This window comes from Apteryx rowi, unplaced genomic scaffold, assembly GCF_003343035.1.
Source record: "Apteryx rowi isolate R43461 unplaced genomic scaffold, aptRow1 scaffold_123, whole genome shotgun sequence".
Lineage (NCBI taxonomy): Eukaryota > Metazoa > Chordata > Aves > Apterygiformes > Apterygidae > Apteryx > Apteryx rowi.
Genome location: NW_020447453.1, coordinates 1,490,779 through 1,513,063, shown reverse-complemented (window position 1 = coordinate 1,513,063; position 22,285 = coordinate 1,490,779). Strand labels below are relative to the sequence as shown.

General features: G+C 41.9%; 1 protein-coding gene across 1 annotated transcript in view; it reads left to right on the top strand.

Moving 5' to 3' along the window:
- Positions 1–22,285, top strand: part of TMEM255B (transmembrane protein 255B) — an 86,112-nt gene that overhangs the window by 17,044 nt on the left and 46,783 nt on the right. The gene's annotated exons all lie outside the window — the stretch shown is intronic.

Here is a 22,285-nt window from a genome sequence, read left to right as displayed (position 1 = left end):
GAGGGAGGTGATTCTCCCCCTCTACTCAGCCCTGGTGAGGCCACACCTGGAATACTGTTTCCAGTTCTGGGCTCCCCAGTACAAGAGAGACATGGAGCTACTGGAGAGAGTCCAGCGAAGGTCCACTAAGATGATGAAGAGAGTGGAGCATCTCTCCTATGAGGAAAGGCTGCGAGAGCTGGGCCTGTTTAGCTTGGAGAAGAGAAGGCTGAGAGGAGATCTTATCAATGTGTACAAGTATCTGAAGGGAGGGTGTCAAGAGGATGGGACCAGACTCTTTTCAGTGGTGCTGAGCGACAGGACGCAAGGCAACGGGCGCAAACTGAAACACAGAGAATTCCATCTGAACATGAGGAAATACTATTTTCACTGTGGGGGTGACAGAGCACTGGAACAGGTTGCCCAGAGAGGTTGTGGAGTCTCCTTCTCTGGAGATATTCAGAACCCGCCTGGATGCCATCCTGTGCAATGTGCTCTAGGTGACCCTGCTTGAGCAGGGGGGTTGGACTAGATGATCTCCAGAGGTCCCTTCCAACCTCAGCGATTCTGTGATTCTATTTTAACTGGACTTCATTTGAACAGTTACTTCAGTCAGATTTGAGTTGAACCTGGTGTAGTTCTGACAATTTTCTGGCCCTTGTAATCACTTGATACTTCATTTTTGTTTTTTTTTTTAAGTTGAAAATTAATGTAGATTCAATTACACTTGTGAAAAATTTATGAAGAAAAGGTCATTTTAAAATTGATTATATGTTTCTCTTTTTGTCTTGAAGTTGTATGTACTTTTTGCCTACCCTCTGTGATTTCAAATTTGTTCATGGCTGTTGAAATGCCAAGCRCCGTATGAAATATGTAATGGTTAGCAGAGCTATTCCAGCAGAAATCCAGCACTCAATAAGTGTGAACATGAAAGAACAAAAGCACTGTCTGGCAGAATGGACAATGGTGTGTTCTTAAAACACAAAATTAAAAATGYTGCTTCTCTTTTAAATGGTTCTCAGCATCCCAGCATCCAGAGTGGGAGTTTAATGTGCTGATCAAGGTATAACCCTGAATTCAAAGGGACTGCTGCTTGCAGAATCAGGCTCTGCCTCATTGACTAGCACTTGAGCTCTTAACATTCACACTTGCCTCTGCTCTGTTGAACTTGGCACCAGCAGAACAAAATTTCCGTTTAACTAGGGATAAGATGCTTTTGCACTGATTTGGGCTGTTTATAACTTGCAAACAGCAGAAATAAGAATAATGTGTTGATATCCCCTTTTGCCTCTCTTTCCCCCCACAAATCAGGCTTCTCTTTCCCCCCAAAAACAGGCTTACACAGCTAAGGTCATGGACTGAAGAGTAAATATAGCTGTAAGTTGTTGCATTCCAAAGGCATATTTAGCCCAGCCTGATGTGTGAAAAATATGATACTGCTCAAATCAGATGGATTTGATTGTAAGACATGAAGTGTCCTTGCTTGTTTTCTTGCTTGCTGTCTCCTCATGTTACAGTACAAAGTATTTCCAATCAGAAAATGAGATGCTGAAACTACATACAGAGGTATAAAAAGCTGGAATGAACTGGGGGAAGTGACAGCAGAGCTGAGCTGAAAGCACTAAGCAGTGCTGAGGAGGAAGGTAGACACCTCTTTCTACTGAATCACTGGTGTTTATTTCACAAAGGACAGGTGGAAGTGCTGTAAAAGGTTTCCTAGGTTTCTTCTCAGATAAACGTGGAGGGTGGTATGAGCTAGCACCCAGAAACAAAGCACTCTCTAAATGTGCAATGTCGGTAAGACACCGTTTATGTTGTTTTAGCTAACCCAATGGATACACCAAGCACTGGCTCACACTTTCCATTCACACATCTTTCCAGTACCAATCTCATGAAGCCATACTGTTCACAAGGCTGAAAATAAACATGCTGAAACTCTGGTGCCTATAAGTGTGATTGCAGGATACAAGGGCACCATAACTGTCAGGTTTTTTAACACCTGTAACATTGCAGTTCTGCCTACAAGAGCTCTCAGTAGGGTAGTGGGAGTCACCCTGACAACAGCAGAACTACAGCAAAGCAGCAGCAAAGGAAGAAATGGAGAGCAAGGAGGAAGAGGAGAAGGTATGGAAAAGAATTGTAAAGAACCCAGAAAGAGGGGGAGGGTCAGAGAAGCAGGGATGACCCCTAAGGAGGTGTAAGTTATCACAAACTTCAGTAGTACTTGTGATGAAGATGGTTGTCTGCAGCAGGTCTGAGTCCTATATTTATCCATTGCTGAATCTTGCTGTTGATTTTTTTTTTTTTTTTTTCGTACTAACACACAGTTGATTTTCTCAGGGACAAGTCTAGGACATACTTGGATATAAATCTAGTGCTCAGCTGGCTAATCCTGGTCCTTGGCTTGTTCACAGAGATGATCGTAGTGATTTTAGCTGAGGAGACATTGCTTCTGACAAAAATGGAATTTGAAAACATGAGGGAGGTTAATACATGGAGCTCTGCACACAAACAGAAAAGACAAAGCTGTTTCTTCAGACTTCTCAGGCACCTAAGTTTAGGTGCCTGAATATGCTTGTTTCCTGATCTCTGTCAACAATAATTAGATTTCAAATTAAGTGCTGAAAAACAACCATTGCAGAAGTTGGATAAGTGAAGCAAAGATAATTTTTCTCTTCTCTTTTTAGTTTAGACTTTCCTGCCAATGCACGTGTTCCTATCCTGCGCTGATATGTATGTGAGGTATATTATCTCTGATTATTTTCTTGACGCTAGACTTTGTATCCATTTCAGAAGAGCTGTTTCAAAGCAGTTACATGTGCGCATGCCACTTTTCAGAAGTATGAGCCAAACCGCTTTCACTTTTTGAAATGGTTTGTATTTTGTAAATAGATTATATCCATCAATAATTGCCCTCTGGATATTTTGTGCAAAGATCGTGGTTGTTAACATATACCAAATAAGAGACATTGATATGTATACCTACCCAGCTCTGTTCAAGGAAGTTGTGCTTAATCTACTTTTTGATGCAAAGAACCTAGAAGAAACTGGCTTTAGTGCAAATTTTGATCAAAGATGCTAGTTACTGATAGAGTTCATGTCACATAAAAAGCTAATGAAAGCAGCTTGTTTACCTAAAGAGAAATACCATTAAACTTCCGTAGTCCTCCTGAGACTATCTTTACTGTTCCTGCCCAAATAAATGCAAGAAGTCTGTACTGTAGTAAAGGGAAAATGCAGATCATGTGAAGGTAATCATTGTCATTATGAAGGTATTATTTCTCCCTCGAACTCAAGCTTCTGACAAAGTCAACAGCACTTCTTTGTATCTGTGATTATTTTTTGTGTCCACATTTCATGCAATTCAGAGAAAGAACAATTAATGTTGATGTAAAAAAGATAAGAATTGAACAAATTAGCAATCATCCTTGTCTTGTTTAGCACCTTTAAAATGATCAAAACTGAAAAGACCCATTATTATTTTTTCCCAACATAAATTTGAGTTAGATTTTGTGGTGTGTTTTAACACCATGGATCAGAAACAGACAGGGAGATTTACATAAAGACAACGTATTCAGGGATACTGACACTTGTTTGAGCTCAAGCATGTTTCTCCTTGAGAAGACCTTCTTCACAGACTATAGAAATGGGCAGAGAAGAACCTTGTGAAGATCAGTAAAGGAAAATGCAGAGTCCTGCACCTGGGGAGGGGAGGAATAACCCCATGCACCAGTACAGGCTGRGGACTGACCTGCTCAAAAGCAGCTCTGCAGAGAAGGACCTGGGAGTGCTGGTGGACAGGAAGTTGACTGTGAGCCAGCAATGTGCCCCTGTGGCCAAGAAGGCCGATGGTATCCTCGTGTGCGCTAGGAAGAGCATTGCCAGCAGGTCGAGGGAGGTGATCCTCCCCCTCTGCTCAGCCCAGGAGAGGCCACACCTGGAATACTGTGTCCAGTTCAGGGTCCCCCAGTATAAGAGAGACATGGAGTTCCTGGAGCGAGTTCAGCGAAGGGCTACTGAGATGATGAAGGGAGTGGAGCATCTCTCCTATGAGGAAAGGCTGCGAGAGCTGGGTCTGTTCAGCGTGGGGAAGAGAAGGCTGAGGGGGATCTTATCAATGCATTTAGATATCTGAAGGGAGGGTGTCAAGAGGATGGGGCCAGACTCTTTTCAGTGGTGCCCAGCGACAGGATGAGAGGCAACGGGCACAAACTGRAACACAGGAAGTTCTGTCTGAACATGAGGAAAAACTTTTTTACTGTGAGGGTGACAGAGCACAGGCACAAGTTGYCCAGAGAGTTTGTGGAGTCTCCATCCTTGGAGATATTCAAAAGCTGTTTGGACAGGGTCCTGGGCAGCCTGCTTTAGGTGACCTTGTTTGAGTAGGGGTGTTGGACTAGATGATCTTTAAGCTCCCTTCCAACCTCAAACCTTCTGTGATTCTGTCATTCTTTATGTGTGTGTATTCTTTTCAAAGTATAGCAGCATCTTACTAGCTGATAAGAAAAACAACATGTAAGCAGCTTATTCTTTGAGAGCATCTTCCTTGTCTCTTAAATCTAGCTGTTAGACACCTGTGATGAGTTGCCCTTTGGAGGTTTCTCTCTCTCTTTTGTCTCTGGGAGGAGCCTTAAAGAGTATTTTAGACTAGACTCCTGAGTATTTTAGATGGCTAAAGTGTGATAGGAAGAATCCTATGTTAAGTGACAGTTATATTTCTCTTCTGTAATACCAGGGGGATGAAAAAAGATATACTACAAGTCTGCACAATTCCGAGTTTAGATAGGGGCAGCCTCTGTTTAGACTGCCCTGTTTCTTTTCAATGCTATAAACATGGTGCAGTTTTGGATATTAGCTGCCTTATTTGGCAGGAATCAACTTGGTGACCTCTTTTTAATCCTTTCTGGGAAGGACTCTGAGTGTGGTCTATTCATGGTGAGTCTGGGAGATTGGTATAATTCCTTGTAATGCAGGAGAATGTCCAGCAAAGCCATGGGGAGAAGCAAGGGAAATAAAATGGGGACCTTGTGAAGGCTCAGTTATTTCAGCTAAAGAGGAGGAGGACAGATGTGTGTCTGTGGATATAAAAGCATCTTCGAAAGTGAAGACAAGTGAAATTAAAAGAAGAAAATTATATAGACAATGAAAAAATGTAAATAACTGAAAAGTTGATTTTACTTTATTTTAGTTAGTATAATGTTATGAAAGACATTGTTTTTGCTGGTGCTATGCATTCCATGAATAAAGGGCTCAGTAAAATATTTTGGAATCTTTTAATGCAATTCTTTGATCTTTTGTATTTAAAGTGAGGCTTTCCAAGTAGTAATACAAATAAAACTGATAAGTTTAGTACAAGTACTGAAGACATTAACTTAAAAAAGACTTAATGGAAAGTTCAAAATTTTATGCACCTRTGGTCTTCTGTAAGGTTTGAATGACTCAGTATTATTAAAAGTGCATCATGTTCATTCTGAATATTGGGTATGGAGTGGTAATTTCTGCTATTTTTTCCCATTTTCATTTTTTTCCCAGAATGATAGAATAACTTAAGTTGGAAGGGCCTCTGGTCCAACAGCTTACTCAAAGTGGGGGCAATTTCAAGGTTATATCAGTTGCACAGGTTTATACTTGGACAAATTTCGAATATCTCCAAGGATGTAGATTTGACAGCCTCTGATGGCTTCTGTTCCAGTGCTGGACTGCTGTTTTCCTTAYATCCAGTTGGAATTTCCCTTGTAGCAACCTGTGTCCATTGCTCATTGTACTTTCTCTGTGCACCTCCGAGAAGAGTCTGCTCCTTCTTCTCTATACCCTCTCTTTAGGCAACGGAAGACCACAGTTTTATCCCCCTAAAGCCTTTTCTTCTCCAGGTGAAACATAGTTTCCTCAGGCTGTCTTCATGCATCATGTGCTCCAGTCTCCTAACCAGCCTAGTTGGTTGGATGCCCTTCAGTTTGTTTCTGTCTTTTTCATACTTGGGAGCTGAAAACTGGACACAGTGCTCCAGAATGGGGTCTGGTGTGTGCTGAATGAAGGGGAATAATCACTTCCCTCAGCCTCCTGGCTGTACTCTTGTTAATGCAGCCCAGTGTGCTGTTAGCTTTCATTGCTGCAAGGATGGACTACTGGCTTCTGTTCAACTTGTTGTTCACCAGGACCCCTAAGTCCCTTTTTGCAGAGTTGCTACCCATCCAGTTAATCCCCAGCCTGTGCTGTGACATGCRGTTATCCTGCCCGGGTGCCAGACTTTGCATTTGCCTTTGCTGAGCTGCGTGAAGCTCTGGCGAGCCCCTCTCTGGGGCTGGCTGACATCCTGCCTGCCCTCCAGTGTGTCAACCGCTGCCCCACAACATCACGTCCTCATTGAACATGCTGAGGGTGCACGCTCTGCCCTCAACTGGGTCATTAAACCGGCATCAGTATCAACCAGTGAGGAATGTCACTTGTACCCAGCTGCCAGCTGGACTTTGACCCACAGACCATTGCTCTTTGTTCCCGGCTGCCTAGCTGGTCTTTTGTCCACCTTGTACTCCACTGATGCAGTACCTATCACTCCAGTACAGCTACCATGTTGTGGCTAGACCATGTTAGGACTGTGTTTCAGAAGTTTGGAGATTGACATCTCTTTACTTGTCTGTCACTGATCACTCACTCTTTTGCAAGCTAATTAATCACTCTAYGATCACTTTTCTGTTGGAGAGGTGGGCACAGTATTATCAGGCACCTTGCTGGGTGCCACTGAGGCTTCGTTAGTTCATTATATAAAAGGTTTATGCACACTCTTCACTTCTAAGCATCTAATAGAGAATCAGAAATAGAAAAATGAAGTGACATGTCTTCCCCACTCCTTCTCCTCTTCCCTGCCCCCAGCCAAAAATATTTTTTCACTAGGTTAGTGAGTTAAAAGGTACRTGGAAATACTCTGTTAAAATAAGTGTAGCTTATAAATAAGTGGTGGAGCATAACTAAAATAAGTGGTGGGTCTGCACGGCTGAGAGTGGAATGTGGTCTATGGGAAGAGGGAGTGGGGCCTATCCCTTTTAAAAGGAATAACCTGTTAGATCAGCTCATTGTGTCATGAAACCATAGTCTAAGTGCTGTCTGTGAGGTAAATGCCTGAAGTTAGATTGTATAAATTTCCCCACAAAGTGTGTTGAGAACTTTGAAGTTCAGGGACTCAAAAGACAAATGTAGCTGCTCTTGGTGTGTGAATTTCCAAAGGAAGTGTGGGGGATATTTCAGCTCTTCTCTGCGTAGTTCCTTGTGGATCAATGTCTCATGGCATGTATCTACAAGCCTGTGCTTTCAAATTTTACCAGTGCAAATTCATCAGCTAGTCATGTGAATGTATGTTTATGTGTAAATAATATAATATACCATATATCTGTATAATATGTAACATGTAATATGTGTTCATGTGACTATATTTTAACAACTGACATAGGCTGGCAAATCCCTGGCATAATGACAAAGAGGTGTTTTTGCCACTATGTCTTATTTTGTTCACTGAATCAGAGTAGGCTTTATTGTGCAAAATACGTTTTGCACTCTTTAGAGATGTGTTTGCTAGGATTGTTTAGCTAGTAAAACTGTAATAGGAAGTACTGTCAAGCCTGTAGTGGTCTTTCTGTTCCATCAGTCTGTCTGATTTTCAAGATGCCTTAACACCCAGGTAGGCAAGAGTAATTAGGTCTTCTGAGAGCTTTTGTTTCAGGCAGTCCATGTTCAGGCCCTTGGAGTGTGTCCACCATGGGAATTTTGAGCATTCCTGAGAATGTCAGGATTGTCCCAGTGGGGACTTCTGTTCCGCTGCCTTTGGAGTGCTGGGCCCACATTTGGGCTCCCCAGGACAAGAATGACACCGATAAACTGGAGTGATTCCAGGAGAGGGCTGCGAAGATGATCAGGGGCTGTAGAACTTGACATATGAAGAGAGGCTGAAAGAACTGGGTTTGCTCAGCCTTAAGATGAGAAGGCTAAGGGGAGATCTTATTTCTATCTATAGCTACCTAACAGGAGGGCATAGAGATGGTGGAGCCAGAYTTCTCAGAGGTGGACAGTGATAGGATGAGAGGCAACAGGCACAACCTGGAATGGGAAATTCTGATTAGATATGAGGAAGTAGTTTTTTTACCATGAGGGTGGTCAGACACTGGAACAGCTTGCGCAGGGATACTGGGGAATCTTTATCATTGGAGAAACTCAAAACTTGACTGAACGAGACCCTGAGCAACCTGATCTAATTGGTCTGGCTTTGAGAAGGAGGATGGAGCAGATGACCTCCAGAGATCCTTTCCAGACTAGGTTTTTCTATGACTCTATGCCAGTGAAGTAAAAGTCCACAGGCTTGCTTTCTGCTGGCCAGTGTTTATTCCACCACCATAAACTAAATGAGTCCCATATACTTTGTGTGAGGCTCGCACACAGTCTTCCTCAGCAGGCCTTGCAAGGAAAGCTCATAAATATCTCATAAATTTTATAGCTGTGCAATGCCATGGTCTCTTTTATATTCCTTGATCTCACATGCCCAGTGAAGCTAGGGTTGTTGGCAGTTTATCTTAGCACTAACCACCTGCTGCTTGTGTTAGAAATCACAGAGCGGGGAGAGAGGCCAGGATGCTACGTTGCAGCTTGGAGGCAAGTGCCACATACCTGGAGATATGCCACCAAGCAGGTCCAGCTGCAGCCTAGCACAGTAGTGCTTTCTCTCTCATATGATCCTATGCTGGTCTACTGATCATACAAGTCCCAGGTCTTGCCTACCCCAGGGTCCCTGGCTTTACAACTCGATGCAGCGCTAGCTCAGTCTCAGTTAAGAAACTGCTGTGTTTTCACTGTTATCGTTGGCAAAATAATCTGAAAATTCAATGCAAAGGGGAAAAAAGTAGGAAATAGAGACTGGATTCTGTTTGGAGGACTTTCTTGGCAACCTGAAAAGCTTCAATTTGCTTTTGGAAGTTTAAATTCTATAGAAAAAGAAAGTGTGTGTGTATATATATATATACACACACATTATATATATATATATATATACACACACACACACACACGTATCTATATATATATGCATGCACCATCACAGCTTATTTTCCCCATTCCAGCTTTTAAAGATTGGCACTGTTCTTTGGAGGGAGACCAAAGCCACCAACTCAGTTTAAATCCCCCATCTTGTTAAAGTGGAAGTCCTTCAGGGTGTGGTTCCTTTAAAATCTGTGTTTGAACACAGCACACAGTATTAAGTACATAATAGGACATTTCTGTTCTGCTAGTCTGTTTTTTTGTGCTGTTTATGTAATGAAAGCATTTACTGTCACACAACTGAGAACAGAAGTATACTTTATGACCCATGAAATGTGTTTGTAGAACAATAAAGAAATCTATTACTCTCCCTAGCAAGAAGGAGGCAGAGGACAAAAACAGTCTTGATAAGGAAGCCTGGGTAAGCGCCTGTGTGTGTGGATGAGAAAGTGAGGTGGAATGTGCCCAGAGAAAAAGACAGGTGATTTCTGATCCTCTTTTTGAAGAATGAGGTCAAACTAAATAGACGAGTCTCCCAGTTGGCCAGATAAAATCTTCCAGACTGTGCAGGTAGAACTTCACTACATAACAGCTTGTAATTTAATTGCGATGCATTTCTGATAAAGAATGTGTCTTGAGAAACCAGTGCATCACTTTAACATGAAAGAAGATTTGTAAAGACACTAACAGACTTTGGTGTAAAAAAGCTTCCTGCTGCTAAAACAGTACTGGCTGTAGTAGTCTTGATTTATATCAATTCTGCCATTTTTTACCAGGAAGCACAAACATTTATGACAAATGGCATGCTATTTATTTCAATTTTATTGTTCTCATACTGCTCTGAACAGCTGCTTTTGTTTAAATGATGAAATGATCTTATTTTATTTTAATCAATAAAAGAGCATCCATGAATGGAAATGTGGTGGATTACTATGTCAGAGCTGCAGATCAGTGGATCTAAATTCATGTTTCAATTTTATCCCCTTTCCTTTAATGCTGTATTTAATTTTTGCTTCTTGTCTATGCATTTGGTATCCTCAAATCTGTAACTATCCTTAACCATTCTTAAAAAAGTGTTTTTATTGATGTTTGCAAAGGGAATTCTTACCAGCTTGATATGCCTACAAGACTAAGGTTCGCTTATGCTGGTTCCAAAACTGTTAGCGTATCTCCAGCTGTAAAATCCAGCTGATCTTGGGTTTTGTGGTTTTTTTCCCCTGTATAATATTACTCTGTCCTCACCAAATCCAATACATCCTCCTCTCCTTCCTCATTATTCCTCTTCCTTCCTTGCGAGTCCCAGGCAAATGACTGAAAGAAAGTATCAAAGTGGAAAAGAGAAAGCAGAAACCAGAGTATCCAACATCAATGGAAGGAAAGAACTATTGACAGAATGTTGGTTTTGGCAGCACAGATACTTCCTCATCTAGGTCCCCTCTGTAACCGCTGAAAAAAAGACAGGTACCTTCAGAAAGTAATTCATCCCATCCTAAAATAAGTGTAGAAGATGTCTGGAAGAGCCTGTCTCTCCACTGACTACGGAAGAGCGTGGATGACCAAATGAGATAAATGCTTATCTTTTAAGTAGCTGAAGTATGATGAACTCTATCCTTAGGAGACTTTTTTTTTAGCAGCTCCACCACGTACAGTAAGACTGTTGGTACCGTCCAGCAGAATGGATGTGAACTGCCACTTTGCTTTGGATGAAGCACTGCAACATTCTCTTTTCAGAAATATATACTGCAACTTCACACCTTGTACTTCTACTGAGACAGAGTCTAACTGATTCCTAAACACAAGCCCATCTGCTTTGTGAAGGCATGTGGTTCCCAGTCTATACTTATATCCACACAAATGGATCAAGTCATGAGGGTACAATACCAAATGTTACAATAATTTTGCTCTCAGAAGTCATCTGAAATCAATTCATGTGAGTTGCTGTAGAATATCACAAAAAAAACTACGAAATAAAATGCTAAAAAACATAGATATATAAAAGATGAAAATGAATGAAAAAGTCTATTGCCAAAAGACAGCACTTGGAACAAAGTAGTAATTTGGAAGGCCAGCTCTGATTCTAATAGAAGTAACTTTGGAACAGGAAGACAAGGATATGCAAGAACAGGAGAAGATGAATGGAGAGCACCATTACTTGTAAAAACACAGTACATTTAGAACGGCCCTGAGGAGCTTCAGTTCTCCTTTCAGTGCTGCTTTACCTAACACTAAGAAGCTGAAAGAGGGGAAAGCGTTTTGATCATATAATTAGCACTGGGCTGAGAGAAAAATACAGATACAGAAATACAGAATACAGAAATACAGAAACAAATCTTCCTTAAAAGCAGCTAAAACAGGGGTGGAGCAGAACATGTGCATTGCACCTGCTCACACTAGGGAGGGTCAATCATTAGGATAGTTGTATCTGCTCAGACTAGGGAGAAAATGAACCAGTGCTGTGTGAAGAAGTTGAGTGAAGTTGAGATGCCCTGCTGCTAGGAAGGAATCAGTAACTGTGTGGTAGTGGCTACTGGGATATGAACAGGGGTCCTCGGATGCTATGGAGGCTTAAAAAAACCTGGTCTGCTTGGTGGCTAGTGCACGACAAATTACAAGTCATCCAGTTGAGTCCAGCTTCCATAGGAAAGTGGGATACATGGTAGGAACCAACAGAGAATTTTGGTTTCCTTATTCCTGAGCAAGCCTACTCAACCCAGTTCATTCTAGTTTTATTAGCATTGATAATAAAATTAGCCTGCCCCAGGAGATTAAAAAAGAGAGTTTTTTAGATTGTCTTCTGTTTTTTCTCTTGGAAAATGTGAACCAAGTACACTTTGATCTTTTTCCAACATGTTCTTGTTTTGGTAAGATCTACTGGATGCCAGTAACTGGAACTCTAAGACTCTCCCAGACTCTCAGGAGAACTGACAGTGCACAGCAGAGGTGACAATTTTAACTGAGCCAAGACTACCGTTTACTCACTAATGAATGAATTATCATGAATTTAATCTGTGTGCTCATTATTTGCAACATATATTAAATTCATTCTCTGACTGCAATGTAACTGTGGCTCCAGTGTTGAAGTTTAAGCACACATAAACTGCTTGATATAGGTTGATTTCATTCAGTAGGTGGGTTGTTCTAGTATAGATTTGCTCATAAAACAATTCCTTGAAATAATTTCCTGGCTATTTTAGATCTGGTTTTGCAGCTGAAATTGGATTATGAGAGAAGGAAAAATATATTAATCAGTTAACCCTGCTCAATAGCTTTATTTCATGTTTCATAATGGCTATTGATTGAATTCCTGCCACTCTTTCATTGCTTGAAGATAAAAATACATGAAAATTCATCTTTATTTCATACAGCATCTTTCACAGAAACTGTATCGTCAAGTGCTTTAGCAGGTTAGAAGAAAAGGTAAATTACAGCAAGAGTAGTGCAAAGTGGTATAAGTTAAGGATTATTTCAAGAGAGAGTTTTCAGAGAATAAAGATAATTAAGAGAGACTAGGGAACTATTGGAGTTAACATATAAAGTTTTTAATTGGATAGTACAGTGCTAAGGCAAGATGCTTCCATGACACTGTTCTAAATGACTGAAGTTGCAAATGACTTGAGTTGTATTCAAAAACTGTGAGAGCGGCTTGGCCACTGCTAGCTAACAGGGAGAGGGGGAAGGAGAATGGGAGAGATGCTGTACGTGTGGATGACTGGGGAACCTTGTGAGGAAGCTTAACAACAAGGATACTAAAGGGGAGTTTTGTACTAAGGGCTTCCACACTCTAAAGAAAAATGATAAACAAAGATGCCTGCCTGGCAATGGCTGATATCATTATGTCCCTATTTGACAAGGTATGAAGTGAAGAGGCCATAAAGGAGGGCTGCACAACTTCTGAAATAATAGCAAATTCAGRTCTAAAAAAGAGAATTTAAACTAATAGAGACATGAAGATAGTAGTGAACATGCTGATGAATGCAGAAGGAATAATAGATGGAGACCTCTGGAACAGGTATGCCAGCATGCTGGATTGTGAAAACTGTTAAGGAAACCAAAACTGATGGAGGAGGAAGCAGAGATGGGTGTTCCTGTGCTTCTCCATAAGAAAATACTTGTTTTGAAAACATGTAGCTGAAAAAAACTGAGCCAAAGCCAGTTAAACAGTTAGTTAGTCAGCGTGCAGGGAAACTTGCTGGGAAGAAATCATTGTGCATGTATAGAGGTATTTGCAGTAGAGTATCTGCAGCAGAGAATCCACTGCTAATATTAGAAAGCGAGAGAAAAGCAGAGTAGACTGCCTCACTGACTCAGGTTAGTGATTACTGTTTCTGTCTGTAAATGTGTATAGACAGTCCCGTGACATTAAACACTTGCAGAGAACACTGGCTGTCTGGATGCCTGGGAATTTGCAGAGCTCCCCCAAGCTTCATGTGCTGAGAGGAACATGCAGCCTGCTGGTCACCATCTCACACTCCCCACTGTGCAGTGTGGTACTGCTGCCTGGCCCCTGCCCTGAGGGCCCAGGAGCTGGATATTGCCTGGTGTTGGATTGTTCAGCTGTGCCTGATAAGAAGTTTCCCAGRGCTGAGAGAGACAGTGGCCCTGTGTGGCAACCAGAAGAATATGCTGTCATTATATACATTCCCTCACAGCAGCCTGGCTCTTTGAGCCACCTCCTATCATGTGGTCAAGCACATCCATCACACAACCCTGGGCATGCTGTCAGTTAGATCAGATGCTCATTCCCTCGTCTCCATAACTGGCATAGTGAATGTCACAAATAAAGTTCCCAATAACCTGAGAGGCCTGTTTACCTGACCAATAAAGAAACAATCTGTGTCCTAAAGATCCGGTTGTGTCCCTGGACTGCTGAGGTTAGCTGATTCAGATGCTCTGTGCTACCTCTCCTCTTGTGTGTTACCCAACCGTGCGGGAGAGCTGGGACCATATGTCACCTTGTTACCCATTTCTCAACAGCAGGCAGTTCTACAGTCCCTTGCCAATGGGACTGTCCCAGTTAGATAATTACCTGCAAAAGCTGAGCATTGACACCTCCACAGGAGAAMAAGAGAAAGAAATATCCATTAGCTATGCCTACATATGATATGAATTACCTGTGTATATCTAAGGAGTAACAAAAGATCTTGTGAATTCTGCCTTTTACCATTTTGCCCATCAGGATGTGAGACAAGAGAAAAGAGAAATTTTCTGAAGGAAAATGCTGACTTTAACTTGAAAGTGGATTCTAATTTGTTTTTTCTCCTTGGCTAAATAATTGATACCTCTCATGTGGTTTCTGTATTCTTTCCCAACATTTGTTTATCTAATTAATCYTTCCTTTTTATACTTGTGAGGTTGCTTAAATTTCTCATGGGAACTCTCCCCTGCCTGTGTTATACCAACTGGCCTTTTCATGTTGCTGTTTTTCTTAATTATCCCTGACATGATACTGGAAAACAGTGAACTTCTTCACAGGCAGGAAGACAAAAGTCTCTTTGACCACAAAGAGCAAAACAAACCCACTTTATATCATTTTTTCATTATGGTTAAAACATACCTCTTATTTTGATAATCCCTAGGAGTGCAAATTACATGAGCTGGTGAGAAAACCTAATAGTTGCTGCCATCACTTCTACCTCCTTTGCTTCTGTCTTGGCCATATGGTGCCACCCTCTCATTTGCACTGGGTCTAATGCTTGTCTCCCCTTATGGTAACCTGATTTAACTCACTTGTGTGAACAAATAGTTTTCTGTATGGTGAGTGAATTTAACTGGCTTGTTGTGTACTCAGGCAAGCACTGGAGATGGTATGAGGGAATGCACTTCTTTGAAAGGGGGAACAGGAGAAAGGACTGGAAGCAGGAACCGAAGCTAAGGACAGGAGGGGAAGACTCCGTTTCAGATGACAGTGGGCAGTTACATAGGCTCAGCTACATACCCTGAAATGGTAATAACAACAGTGTGAGAGAAGAAAATCTGAATCAATTACCGACAATGAATGTATTCAACAATGTATTACTGGGCTTGCCAAATTCAACAGTGATGATATTGGGGAAAGGCTGTAGATTTCTAACTTGGTCAGTCAATCTAAACACAAGACACGTCTGACTACATCATGTGTGCAGAGTCTCTGTCTGGAGGCCTTCAAAGATGTCTGCCCCACCATCTTGGAAACAGAGGTATCTGCTATATTGGCTACATTTATTAGATGTACTATATTCAGAAGGAAGTTCTGTGTTTATGGATGGGACCCAACCACAGACCTTGTCTTCTTGGGCTGTTCTCTTTATGTGTAGTTCTTTCAGTTGCTCCCAGGACTGTGCTGTTTAAACAGTGACAGTCAGTGTTTTTTTTTCTCTCCTCCTTCATTTGGAAGCCAGTCTGGGAAATGGTTCTGCAGGCTTTGGGTGGGCAGTCATAAGAGTCTTTCATCATTAGGAATTCATGTCATTGTAACCAGTGCTACAACTGAAATTGGCATTAATGAGTAATGAACATGACATAATCCTGTCTGCTGTGCTGTGGCAGCCCTCCAGCAGAGCCTCAATTACAGCAATGCTATTACTGAAGAACCAGCCTTTGGAAAGAATAGGTTGGCAGGCCATAAATTGTGAAGCGCATTACCTAGTGTAATGAGAAACCTCCTAATTAGCCCAGTTGTGAGAGCCAATGTAGGAGCCTTGCCTGAGCTTAATTTTCACCACAGAAGCAAAAGTTCTAGCCCAAGGGCAGGGGGCAAAATTGGTCTTTGTGGGAGGGGGAGGGGCCGTACAAAGGAGGAGATGCCAAATCAGAGAAAATTAGCTCACAGTTAAAGGTGCTTTTCTCTTCTATCCTCCTACCTCACAACACAGGCAGTATTTTGTTGATAGCAGTATCTCAAGTGGAATGCAATGAGTTATTTTCTTAGCTTTACAGGCTATTAATCTATAGCCTTCTTCAGTTGTCATAGTAACAGATGCAGTTCCTGGTTAAGATTGTGCCAGGTATTGAAAGTCATTGTGTTTTGGGTGGGGATACAGTTTTTGTAAACTTCTGCTCTTACATCTTTGACCTTAGTATACTGAAAAAGTGCAGTGAATTTGTTTAAGCCTGTATCAAGCTCTGAGCTTGGAGACATAGGGAAATCGAACTAGTAAAACACTCCACAGAACTAAACTCTTTCTCTGGAAATTTAATGTTAGGGACAGCCTACAACAAACTGCCCCATGTATTTCTTTAACAAATACGTTTGCTTCAGCTTGTGTGGAGATAAAAAGGGCCTTACAAACCTGTGGCATAACATTTACACAGCCTTTCGCAATGCCTTTACTTTTGAAAGCAAAAGGGATTGAATGACAGAGTTTCTCAATTTATATCAGTGAGGGTAATTGTGATTTTTCCTCTGCCTGGAAAAAACCCCAGAGACTTGATGAAGAGCACAATGCTTGGAGTCACTGAAGCCTGTGCAATGCGAAAGTAGCCATTTAGCATGAGAAGATGAGCTTATGAGATATAATGTTACTTATATCTGATGCAGCAGTGATGTAGAAAACAAAATCTATGTATTTTCCAAAGTTTCAGGTCTACTTAGTCTGAATGGAGAGAATGAGGTATCTCACAAAGCATCCAGCACTCAGAAGTGATTGCCAGTATAACATGAATAGTCATGCCTTTTGACTGAAGGCAGGTAAAGGCTAAATGAGAGCTGTGAAGAAATGAAGTATGTGTCAGAATTGTGACCTGGAACCTAGCAAGTCTCACAGGGATGTGTGATGGTGATATTGAAAACAGCTGGGGGATACTAGCCTGTAACAAGCAGGTGCTTATGCTTCAGAGTGATGTAATTTTCTGTGTGCTGGGTCTGCTAGACAAAAGTTGGTTGCATGTCTCATGGTGTCACATTGTAGGGGACACCATGCCAGCAACCTGTGATTCAGTACATAAAGTACCCGGGGACCTGATGTGTGTCGGTGAAGTATGAGAAAGGCTGCATCAGACTCCTGTGATGCTCCAATAGAGGGGCGTCCGGGATTCTTTCAGATTCCAGGATTAGCTGCGCTGAACTCATTTGTCAAGTATGACAATTTATTAGAGATAGGAGATTATAACAAAGCTAAAAGTATAGCAAAGCTAGAAATACAACAGAACTGAAAATATATATACATATCAGAGCCCCATAGTTAAACAATGGGTGCACAGTACAGTGACTGCTCTTGCTCCTTATGGGCCACCCTTCCGGTATAGTTTTCCCCAGTTTCTTCTCACCACACTGTTGACATCAGGGGCTTCCCCGCAGACGGATGGGTTGTCAGGTCTGCAGGCCAGCTGACGGTGGGTCTGAGCGCACACTGAACGTATGTGTCTTACTCTCTTTTATAGCCAGTCAAGACCATGACAGCCCACAGTCATAGAAAAGCTGTATGGCTCTAGTGAAAAACAGTGTGCACATCAACAGGTAACCTAGTGCTCAGTCTACAACACTGCTCAGTTGATAACAACGTGCCCATTAACAGGCTCCACAGCACCTAGATGTTTATGGTGCGAGTCTGTGGTGTCACTTATCCTTTGCCTGGTCTTGTCAATCTTGAGGTCGTTAGAGGGTGTGCCCCTAGGTGACAGCAATCCCACAGTGTGGTCMCTCCAGCTGTGGTGTACCTGGGGTTCGTTAACTCTTGGGAAGCACTCCAGAGGAAACCCCTCTTCTATGGGCTACACCATCCCGAGTCCCATATTTGCCTGTGTGGCGCCTGKCAACTCCCTATTGGGCATGGTTGGCATGGTCTGTGGCCCACTGTAACTCCAAAACCAGGCCTGGGATTTGTATTGGGAGACCATTAGTTGCCATGTACCTGTGCGAGGTACAGTTCTGACAACTGAACAGATTACCTGACTGACCTCCATGACCGAGGGATGTCCCCCAGCATGATTCTCTTCTCTGGACTCACTTGCACGGCAGGGCAAATGCCAGTGACTTGAGCCATATGCAGCTGGTGGCGCTGTATGTCTGCTAAAGGGGCATGAGCTTATCTAATACACATGAATTCTTAGCAGTAAAATGTGTGCCTTTCTTCTTAAAGAAGGCAGTATGCAGGTGTTTAGCTGTACAACCTTTAGTTTTTCATTTTTGAGTGCTTTTGTATTTCTGTCACATGACTGAAGATAATAGCTCTTCACTTAATAGTGTGTGCAAAAGTCCCTCATTCTAAGTGCTATTTAGCTCCCCCATTTACTAAAACATCTGTGTTAAACAGCTGACTTTCAGTTTTAACTGTTAGGCCCACAGAGTACAGTTTTCACTGTTTAGTAATGGACTTTATATTTCCCTTGGAAATAAGAAAATTATTGTATTCTCTACCAGAACTGATAGTAAATATGTTCCAATAATAATAGTTTTAGAGAAGCCTGGTTGCATAGCAATCCAACACTGAGAGCAAAGCTCTTTCTTGAGTAACTGTTAACATACATTGTTATGAATAATGAAGGATTTTGCTGACAAAATATACTGCTATTAAAAATGGAGATGACATGATGTGATGGATCAGTATTTATTTTTTAAAGGTGCTATTTCTTTTACCTGTCAACTTCTATTTTACACTAGCTGCCTCTTAAAAGAAAAAAAATCCTCTGTATTCATTTATGACTGTACTGCTTTTCCTTCTTGACACTGCTAGGCTCAATAACCTCACAACTCCAGCAATCATGCACCACTCAGGAAAATTAGCTTTTGAATTTACAACAGCTCTTCATTAGACTGTCTTGGCTGCTATTTTAAAAGTAATTCATTTTATAGTTTGTTTATGTGCTTCCACATTCTCACTGAACAAAGGAAGGCTTGAGAGAGAATATTAATCTGTGATTTTATTTTAAGGAATTCTTTGTGTTCTCATTATTGTATTACTGCCTTTGTCTTTCTGAAACATATATAAGTTCATTTGAGTAAGTCAGAACCCCAGATGATGTAGCATCACATTCTGCAACTTCTGCATTCTGCATTCTGCAATATTACTTTAGTCAAGAAACTGTCCTCTTAATTTCAAAGGGATCATTCACTGAAGTAGTTGCTAGTAAGCATGAATAAGAACAGCACAATTTGGCTGACAGCCTTTGACTTCCACACAACTGCTTGAAGGGTAGGTGGTCACCAGCATGCCTAAGGAGTCAATTTGCAGTACATCTTTGTGTGTGGTCTCTTATAGCTATATGGTGAACCTGAAAGGCCAGCAGACTCTTATTAGGTGATTTAAACAATCTCCAAGAGTGGAAAATGTTGGTTCGGGGATTGTAAATCATCAATAAATTGCTCATGTGTGAAATGGAAAGCCATCCTGAGGTCAGCTTCCAGTAAATTCATCCTGAGCTCAGGCAATCTAGAAGCACCTGGCTAAGCCCACTAATTATTTGATTGACTGCTATGACTTCAAAAACAAGATAGGGCTATCAGACAATAATGACTTAATCTGAACTTTCAAACACTGCTGCTTTTTCAAATAAGGAGACCAGGGCTGTAGCAAATCTACCTGCAACAGGGCAGCACCAGCCCAAACTTTTTTGCAGTAATGGTAGTGCTCTACAAGGAATACACAGCCTTCTTGATCCTATGAGTTGCATGCCAAGATCTTTAGATAGCCAGATTTGCAAGACWTGACCCACCATGCTGGAGAGCCAAGAGATAGCAGAGTTCAAAGACTGATACAGCTGGCAGTGTTTTCTTAGGGTTTCCATCTTTTCACTGCAGGATGGAGCTGGCTGTGATGGGTGTGCAGCTGGTTCACAAGATCAGCCAGTAACATCAGCTTCAGCTACTTTTGCCTGCTTGTCCCTCCCTGTGCCTAGGATTCAGATTACATAGCAACCCCTGTGGCAGTGCTGGCTTGTTTGTGATTACAAGATATGGCCTAAAGACATAGGTTACCCATTTTCTCTGCTCCACAAGCTAATGAAGGATTAAAAGAGTATATCAAAAAGCATTTGAAAGCTGTGATTCTTTTGGGTTATCTACTTTTAAGCTGTACTTTTTGCTGATTCACTGAGAGCTCTTATTTCCAAATGTTTGATATAGCTTTAAGCCATCTTTCCAATGCTATAGGGTTCTAAGGCCATAATTTCTTACTTGTCCAATATGCATTTTCCTGAGGGAAAATACTAATGCTGTRTCCCCTGTTGATGCTATATTAACTTTATACTGTCAGTATTACAGTCCCAATTTGATAATGTATCTGTAATAAGTTGCTCTGAGATGAAACTTGGTGCCCTCTCTATAGGGTATCTGCTGTAAAAGAGTTCTAAAAGCTGATTACTAAGTTACAGGTGTCCGCAAAGACAGTGTCTTACTTTTAATAAGCTTTATTCACTTGTTTCATTACTTCTCAGGAAAAAAATGCTTGATATAAAGATTAGATGACTGAAAAAGCTGATGTTTGGCGGTGACACGTGAATAGGTTTTTCTCTTTGCTTTTGCTTTTTCAAGTTGCAGCAATTAGGATGCAAACATCAGGTCAAATAAGCGTGGCTTGTCTTTCTCAGTGAATGCTCAGTGTGACTGTCAAAATCTCCAAAAGATTGCAGGGGAAAGGAAAGAGAAGGGAGATACTGAGAAAGCAGAAAGAGTATCCTGAAATCATTAGTGAGTAGAGTGAAAAGACAGAGAATGGGGAACACCCTCAGCAATGGTTTCCCACATAAACATTGTACAGTATGATTTATAAAAGAGCATAGGCCTGCCCTGTAGAAAGTAAGGTTGGTTTAGAAAATTGTTTTTTGTCTGATTTATCCTGTTCATGGATGACACTCTTCTTTCTTAAGCCATGATATTCTAGCAGATTCTACCAAGCATGCTTGCTTTCTTATCTGCTACACTCAAAGGCATTTCTGCTATTGCAGCTGTGGAATATAATAATAGAGTGTCCATATGCAAATGTTGCACTAAATCATTTCTTGTGCACTTCAAAGTTGGGATTCTTGAAGGAATTCAGAAGAACAGTAATTGCTTGAAAAAAGGTTTTGTTTAAAAACAAAATGAAACAGGAGACATGATTGGACTCTGGACTACTTAGACTGTAATCCAGAGAAGTCATTCTGAAACAGAATGTCAGTCTTAAGATTGATACCTGTTGGGATAGAGTAAAGAAGATGGAGCCAGACTGTTTTCTTTGGCACCCAGTGAAAGAACAAGAAGCAATGGGCACAAATTGAAATACAGGAAGTTCCATTTAAAATTAGGAGAAAAACCTTTTTTACTGTGAGGGTGGTTAGCACTGTCTCCCATAACATCCTCATAGGCAAACTCAGGAAGTGTGGGCTAGATGAATAGACAGTGACGTGGACTGAGAACTGGCTGAATGGCAGAGCTCAGAGGGTTGTGATCAGCAGCGCAGAGTCTAGTTGGAGGCCTGTAGCTAGCGGTGTCCCCCAGGGGTCAGTACTGGGCCTGATCCTGTTCAGTTTATTCATCAGTGACCTGAATGAAGGGACAGAGTGCACCCTCAGCAAGTTTGCTGATGATACAAAAGTGGGAAGAGTGGCTGATGCACCAGAGGGCTGTGCTGCCATTCAGAGAGACCTGGACAGGCTGGAGAGSTGGGCAGAGAGGAACCTCATGAAGTTCAACAAAGGSAAGTGCAGGTTCCTGCACCTGGGGAGGGGAGGAATAACCCCATGCACCAGTACAGGCTGGGGGCTGACCTGTTCGAAAGCAGCTCTGCAGAGAAGGACCTGGGAGTGCTGGTGGACAGGAAGTTGACTGTGAGCCAGCAATGTGCCCTTGTGGCCAAGAAGGCCGATGGTATCCTGGGCTGCGTTAGGAAGAGCATTGCCAGCATGTTGAGGGAGGTGGTGCTCCCACACTACTCAGCCCAGGAGAGGCCACACCTGGAATACTGTTTCCAGTTCTGGGCTTCCCAGTACAAGAGGGACATGGAGCTACTGGAGCGAGTCCAGCAGAGGGCTGCTAAGATGATGAAGAGAGTGGAGCCTCTCTCCTATGAGGAAAGGCTGCGAGAGCTGGGTCTGTTCAGCGTGGAGAAGAGAAGGCTGAGGGGGATCTTATCAATGCATTTAAATATCTGAAGGGAGGGTGTCAAGAGGATGGRGCCAGACTCTTTTCAGTGGTGCCCAGCGACAGGATGAGAGGCAATGGGCACAAACTGGAACACAGGAAGTTCTGTCTGAACATGAGGAAAAACTTTTTTACTGTGAGGGTGACAGAGCACTGGAACAGGTTGCCCAGAGAGGTTGTGGAGTCTCCATCCTTGGAGATATCAAAAGCTGTTTGGACAGGGTCCTGGGCAGCCTGCTTTAGGTGACCTTGTTT